The sequence below is a fragment of the Phalaenopsis equestris genome, unplaced genomic scaffold (genome assembly GCF_001263595.1).
Source record: "Phalaenopsis equestris unplaced genomic scaffold, ASM126359v1 Scaffold000522, whole genome shotgun sequence".
Taxonomy (NCBI): domain Eukaryota; kingdom Viridiplantae; phylum Streptophyta; class Magnoliopsida; order Asparagales; family Orchidaceae; genus Phalaenopsis; species Phalaenopsis equestris.
In genome coordinates, this window is record NW_018164962.1 from 738,882 (window position 1) to 747,154 (window position 8,273).

The 8,273-nt window shown below is 31.6% G+C and overlaps 1 long non-coding RNA gene across 1 annotated transcript in view; it reads left to right on the forward strand.

The window, feature by feature from the left end:
• The window catches only part of LOC110028726, a 27,147-nt gene extending 19,874 nt beyond the window's left edge, over positions 1-7,273 (forward strand). Inside the window, exon 3 of the long non-coding RNA XR_002294451.1 lies at positions 6,972-7,273. This is a non-coding gene — a long non-coding RNA (uncharacterized LOC110028726). The remainder of the gene's footprint in view (positions 1-6,971) is intronic.
• The last annotated feature ends 1,000 nt before the right edge of the window (positions 7,274-8,273 follow it).

An 8,273-nucleotide genomic window follows, 5' to 3' on the forward strand; every position in this document is an offset into this window, starting at 1 on the left:
TGTATTAAATAGGGGAACTTGTCGGCAAATAAAACGGTTTCGCAGACCCAAATAAAACGGTTAGATACAGAATTTGAGGTAGAGCGCTCTTTCATTTAAACTGTGAAAAATATGAGGTCAGTTTGATTTCATATTTTTCTAAAATTATATATATATATACGTAAATTAAAAAGTCCTTCCGAAGCGGGCGACGGGATTTCGATTCCGGCTGCCGACAGCTTCTTACGGGCGATCCCCAAACATAACTTTCTCCTTTTTTGTGCCGACAGACTTCTATATTTGAATGATTGGAGAGGCTAGAGGATGATACCTCCATTTTAAAGGCAGAGATATATGACTAGTCGGACCGGGTGGTGTATATGGATTGGCAGAACAAGAGCCAATTTGATCAGATTGCCAGTTTTCAGGCTGCCTAGTTGGAGATGTACAAGAGAAACTAATGGTTAGGAGATGAGAATCTGATTTTTTTCTTGCTTACTCTCCATATTTGCCTTAGAGAGCACCCGTCGGCCTATGGAAGAGGATTAAGATGATGATGGAGAAGAAGAAGGAGATGATGGAGAGGGAGACGAGTTACATGGTTGCTCTCTTAGGGATCTTTAGTTGATTTGAGGAGCTTTGGGTGTTGCTGATTCTTGTGTTTTGCTGGACTTACTATTTTTCCTATCGCTTGTGCTATCTTAGTTTTTTATTGAAGTTCATTTATATTCTTGTTGCAATATGTATTGTTGTAATATGTCTTGCTGATGTTGTGAACATTTATTTCTGTATCTTTGATGTTAGATGTTAATTATTGAAATTTATTTGAATTATGTTATAAACTTTCTGAGGTTGTGCTGATGCAATTTTATATGTTATTGTTGTTGTTTTTATTTATATTCATAACTTGTGAAGAGTTAATTTGTTCATGTATCACAGTTATTTTTGTTACTCGTTGCTATTGTTATATGTTTTTCATTATGTTTTATTTTTGTTGTAGCTTGTGATTAAGTTTTGTGGTGATATTGATAGTGCTTGTTCATATGTAAACAAAACATTATTATTTAATACTTGCAAACATATTTAGAGTTAAATGAATTTGGGGCCACAATAGTCTTAGTAGAAGGAACATAGTTATATGACAATTAAAATCTTATTGAATTAAACTAAATTTGAAACAAAATGTTCTTTGAAAGCTCATCAAATGATTATTTTATCATATTATTTAATTTTCAAGAAGATTTGATTAATAGGTAAGTTAATTGCAGATAGATACAATCTTTTGAAAATTTAGCCTCCATTTTATTTGAGTTCAATGTTAATAATTTATAGATTGTAAAACTTAAATTAAAAAGAGGATGTTGGAATATTTTACTTTAAGGGGGTCGCAGTAAAATTTAAAATCATGAAAAGTCTAACTTATATATAATAATCCTCTAGATGTGAATAAAAAAATGGATTAACTTTAAAGAAATGTGATTGATAATATTCATCCTATAAAAAGAAAGAAAAAAAAATCGAGAAGAAGCTTGAAGTGAAGTCTTAACAAAAATTCGTTTCACTACTACTCTTTTAAATTGAATACTCTTTAACATTTTTCTTATTTAATTTTGTTCATATGCTTAAAAATTATTAACAAATTATCTTATGGAGGACTGAAATTTCTTTAATTTTACATCTAGGTTGTATTAGCTTAGCAAGTTATTAAATCCATTGGAGTGAATATGTTTGAATAATATTTGCAGAAGTTCAAAGTTTTATTAAGTACATGTGTCAAAATAATTCAATAGAAGGTTTTTGTTAAAAACCCAATTTCATTTCTCTCGTCCAACAAGATCTATTAAATATGTTTTATTGTTACTTGGGGATAAGTAACTCTTAAGTTTGTGGGATTTTGATGTGTTATTAATTTTGCATTCGATGTTATATGTATTTTCGAATTTTATATGATGATACTGCACTTATGGTACTTTGGGGAAGATTTTTGTTGTTTTTTTGGGTGTTAGCAGGAAAGGAGAACACATCATGAATCAAATTCGAACATAATGGAGATTGGAGTAAAAATGTACTATTTGACGGCTTAGGTGTCTGGACACTGGCGCTTAGGCGCCAGAAACCTCTAAATTTGAGCAACAAACCTGAGAGTATGACAATTAGGTGTCAGGCATTGGGTGCCAATGCGCTGTTATGGGCGCTTAGGCGCCACGATATTGGGTGCTTAGGTGCTAGCTAGGCACCCAAAACTGAGAGATGAAGGGGAGGAAACATAAAAGTTGGGGAGATTAATTTCGAGGGGCCTTTTTATTTGTTCTCTTCTGTCATTACAGGGAGAGAAATGTTGGAGAAGAAGACCACACATCTAGCAAAGAGGTTAAGAGTTTGAAAACAAGATCAAAAAGAGCTTGTGTAATTGTGGGATTGTGAGTGTGCTTGTAATTCATTTGCATTTGTTGGATTTAAGGGAGATAAGTATTCTGAGTTTATGTTTGTTCTTCTTTAAGAGACAATTGTGAGACTCGTGTATATGAATTCTACTCTTAATAAAATGTTGAGTAGGTTCTATTCTCCTTTGTTGTGGAAGTGTAGGGATAAGGGCTAAGCATTATGATGTGAATTTTATGTGAAATTTATAAATGGTGTTGGAACAACTTAGGAACTCATAGCTTTTAACCTGACCAACTAATTTGTTAAAATTAATTATGATTATAAAGATTCAAGAGAAATTTATAAAGAACGATTAAGTTATCCACACGAATTCATTGGAATAGAAATATCTCCTTTGAATTCATGCAAATTGATTAGATCGTCAGATTGTCTTGGACTTTTCATTTGATTTAGGGAACAAAACGAATGAACTGTCAATCTTTTTTAGACTACCGAAAGGAGATAAGAAAGATTTTTCTCCTGTTTGACTCCTACAATGAATCGTTTGCTAAGTTGAATCTCTATATAACCACTTCAAAGGAGTATTCTCGGGAAATATCTAATCACCATTATTTTCTTTTTAATTGTTTTAAACTTAGGTTTTGCTCACTTTTAAAAAAATTAGAGCAGGAACTTCCATCAAACTTCAAAACTTCAGCCTTTCAGGCTAGGACTAACAATTATAGGCTAAAACTTTTTCTAATTGAGTTTATTTCGTTCCATGTGAGATCGACAACCGGACTTAAACTTCGATACTACTGATACGCCGCGTGTATTTGTGTGAGCCGCTTGTGCTTCGCAGCACTTGGTGCGTGTCACTTCTCATTCTCAAGTCCTAAGACATTGCAATGCTCGACATTCTGATTATTTTGATTCACTTGTATATTATTAGGTAATGTCGCTTGGGGTCTCTGGTTCAATGAGTTAGTTATTTCCTCAAGTTGTATTTTGATGTTTCTATTAAGTGCATCATGATTTTGTATTTGATTCTCCATGGTTCATACTACTTTCAAGGATAGTTTCTTTTCCTTGAAATTTGGACTAGAAATGAATTCAGGAGGGTAGCTCGGTCTAGGATGGCCATTGCCTTGTTATTCCAATTACCTACAGGGTTACTATCATTTTAATTAAAGTTTGGATGATTTTCTCAACCTAGATTGTAGGTGTTAGAATATGGGTTGTTGAACTTTTCTGTATGGTGTTCAAGATTTTCCAAGAATTGATGCAAACATATTTTATTGCTCCGTAGACTATTTCATTACAAGGTAGTGATCCTTGTAATGTATTAAGGCCTATGTTATTTAATTTCCTAGAAATAACAGTCACTTATAACATTAGAATTGCTACCACATTTATGTCATACACACTAGCTACATTTATGGGATTGATTCAATTTGAAATTCATTGAAAATTATTTGTAGTCATCTCCTTGATCAGTGAATGAGCCTTCTCAAATGACTTTGACACAAATGACCTTCCCACATGCAACATTTATCATTGATCTCAATGAAACCGCCGACTCATTATAAAAAGTCTAAATTATAAGTTAATATGGTAATGCGTGGTGGGGATATTTTTTAAGAAACTTCTGAAATCTCTCTCAATCTTCATAAAATTGATTCTTCATCTAATCGGGTAAAGAGGTGATATCATTCTTAAGTTTTGCAGTTTTGGATGGAGAGATGTATTTGACCAATAATTTTTGGGCTAAATCGTTCAATGTGGTAATTGACCTTGACACTATGGAGTTGAGCCATATTTTGGGTTTATCCTTAAGTGAGAAAGAGAAAAGCCTTAGTCTAATGACGTCATTGAAAACATAATTATACTTAAATATGTGACACAAATTTATAAGAAACTAAGTGGAGGTTGGGGTTTTCTGTGGGCGAGCTCCCAAATTGAATGTTTTGCACCATCTGGATGATAGCTAGTTTCGGTTCAACTGAGACAGCTTCTAAGGTAGGGTTGTTAATACTCAAATAGATTTCTTCTACCAAAGGATTATTATACTCCTTCAGAGGTATGATGCGCTCTTTTTGGGGTGGCTTTGTCATTTTTCCTATTCTTTTTTCAATTTTTTATTTTTTTTATTTTTTTATTTTTACGGATATCTCTAATTCAAGGCCACAAAACACAAGTTCAACTAGTCATGTCCTATAGATACAAGCCTCAAACTAGCAAGAGACCCTAAACTAACTAAAAACAACAAAACACAAATATAATTCACGGAAAATAAAGTAAAACAGAAGTATATGCGAAAAGTAAAGACATGAATAGCAAAGTATTTTTCTATTTTCTAACATAGAAAATTAGCAAACAAGTTGCAAGAAAAAGTATGACAATAATTTTCGAGTCCAAACTCTAACGACTGAACTAAAATCCTAAAATTATAAATTCAACATCGTTACCCAACAAAGATGTCAAAATTTTGATATAACCGAAATGCTATCAAAATTCTGGTGATACACATAAGTATATGTGCCTACCAAATAATATACAAAACTTCGTTCGCGTATAGATTCAACAATGAAAAATTTAACTCTCAAAATATAGCAAAATTATAGTTTATCGATATTGAGTGTAGTCTGAAGATTCAAAATTTTATGATTTTAAAGTTTTTAATCTTAATTTTACAAAAAAAAAAAGTAAAGGGATGATTATATACAGACCATTCAAAACATTAATTTTTACGAATTAGCCACCCCCATTGATTTTTTTGAACTATGGAACCAATATATTTACGTGTGGTACGATAACTATCAAGAATTTGATAAAAATAAAAAAATATGGATTGGTGTTTTACATTGAATTTTGATATTTGAGTGAGAATTTGAAAAATGGATGAAAGAGGGCGGTTGATTTGTAAAGAGCAAGTTTCATTTGGTCTGTATTTAATTGCCTCAAAAGTAAAACACATGTCGAATTTTTAATTTGAATAAGTGATAGAAAATATCTCATGACTTAATCTCATGCAAACCAGATTTATCTTAGTGACTACAATGAAGTTGACAATCATGGATAGTTTTATTAAGCCCCTCTTGATGGTCATAAGAAAATTAGAGTTTTATATTACAGTTAATCTCCTAACTATGTAAAAACCTCAATGTTTGCAAATTTCTCTACACGATCGGACCATTCTAACAAGAATATTCGTATTTCTAGATTAATCTAATTGTTTTACTAGCCTACTCTCTTAGTACTAGATCACAATCCATTTTAACATCTTAAGTGATCAGTTTATGACTAATTATAACCATAATGTTAAACTATCAACTTATAAATAAATTATATGCAATCACCAATTGCATAAAATCTAATTCAAGGCAAAGAGAAGTTTAACTCATACTCATTTCGGTTAAACACAACATAACTTTAATTGCCAAATCAAAGTATGAATAAAGTTAGAACAATCTCACCAATGTTATCCACTGATTCACATGAACTCACAATGAAATTTTGAGTTTTACATGGTTTTGTGTACAAAAATGGATAAACACTCTCATTTACATTTGTTCCCACTTAGGAGAATCCTCTCTTCCCTCGTATTGGTTCGTATTAGACATTTTTATATCTCCTTTGGAGTGAAACAACATGGATTAAGGTGTTTGAACATAAATCCTACTCTTACAAGCGACTAGGCCCCCAAAACCGTTGTCTAGGCCCTCTGGATCCGGGTGTCTCGTCCTCTGGTTCCGGAGACCTAGACACCTGGAACTCACTGCCGGGGTGCCCAAAACTGATGTCTGGGTGCCGGTTCAGCCCATTTTGAGTTTTTTGGCTCTCCAAGATGCCTAATCACATGTACACTGCATATACAACCACATACACCATAAAAAAATACAAAAATGATACAACAAATAATATAAAGATATTTTGCATTTTTTGTTAAATATCATCAAGTTGCAGAATTTCTTAAAATTCTTGAAAGGCCGCATCAAAAGGATCTCCTGGACGGTAATGGCCATTTTATTCGGTCAAAAAATTTGTTAAGCATTTTTTAGTAGAACATATCTTACGTCTTTCCTTTCCAAGAGTGGAAGGGGTGGGATAGTGTAAACAATGACGCATAAAACTTCTGCCTTAGATGAGGGAAATTAAACTCAATTTGTTCTATATGCTTTAAATATTACAAAAGCTTTATGGATTTACACAAAATGTTATTTAAATCCTTTTATTAAAATTTCCGAACACTTTATTGACATTCATCACAACTACATATTTCAACCTGTCTTCATTTGAAAACCAACATTATTCCGTGCAAATGCTCAATGAACCATGCAACATGAGCAATATAATTCTTTTTTGGGAAATATGCTAACAAAAATAAACAAAAATAAGCTATGTAGAGGCTTAATGATGAAAAGGATGGGAATATATTCTGTTCTTGTTGGTATATCTACTTGTTATTTTAGGTATTTGTTTACAGTATTGGATTCTTCATGGTAAAAACATTGGGTGTTAGATATGTAAATACATAAGAGTTGTATGGTATGTATGTAATTTTCTCTTTTTGAATGTATGGTGTTGATTTCTATGCCATCTTTTTCCTAATCAAGAGCTTCTTGCAGTGGAAGAAGAAGCGCATGAGGCGGCTGAAGAGAAAACGTCGAAAGATGCGGCAGAGATCCAAATAGGATTTTATATGATATTCCCTTCAAATGTGGATGATATTAATAATCTCTTTTTGTTGGATCTGTTTCTTTTCTTAACCACTTAGCTTGATGTTTTGAGATCTATGTTATTGTGTGTTTTTTTTATTTGTTTTGTTAACTTCATTAGCTTGTTGATTTGGCTTCCGAGACACTGCTATGTGCCATTTACTGGGTTATTGATGGAAAAATTACTAAGTGATAAACAAATTGATATGAAATCTGATTATAATATCCTTAACTATTCTATAAATTAATCAATTTTTTTGGTTATATTGCGCACAAAAATTTGTTTGAATGTAGTTTGTACCATGTAGAGTGAATGACTTGTTCCACTTCAAGAAAAAAAAAATAAAAAAACCTGAGATTGTATGCAGAAACTTCTCATTTGTAATGAAGTTTTCATGATTGTGCTGTATTGATATTTTCTTTTTTAAGGGTTTAGTCAATCAAAATTTAGATTTATGTGAAAAATCTGTAATTGTTTAATATGATTAAATTTAACACACACAGGGTATTTGAGCTCTTTTAATTCATTTACCAAAACTTAGAGCAATGTTGGAATCACTTATATAAATATATATACACACACTAATTTAGAGTATTTGTGTGATTTTTTTTTGTTTTTAGAAATAATTACTTACTATTTAAAAGAATGTATACATTTTGATAGAGAGCAGAATTTAATTACATATTTTTCAAGTTGTCTGCTAAATGAGAGGCAATTTTGAAGTGAAAAGACAATCCAAACAAGCCAAAAAAAGGCCTGAAACAAAATCATAGATCTGCTAATTTTTAGTCATAATGTAATTGAGATGATACTAAAAACGTATGATTCATTAATTCACAAAAGCTCTTAAAGACAGTTAACAATAAAGCAAATCAACATGAAGACAACAGAAGCACGCAAAGTTATGCATGACATAATTAACAGCACGCATACGAAAAAAAACTGCATTTGGAGCGACGCCGTAGAGAAACCTTATTATGTGATATCTTAGTTGAGCGTAGCTATAGTTTATTAACTTAGTTGACCGTAGATAAACCTTATTTATTTATTTAGTTAATTAACTTAGTCATATGGCCTACTCAGTCTGGTTCAACTGCCTTTAGATTTGTGTTTGGAATCAATTTTTAATATTTTTAATTTTTTAAAATATTTTAATAATTTAAAACTATTTATATTTTTATTGAATATTAAATAAATGGATTTATATGATC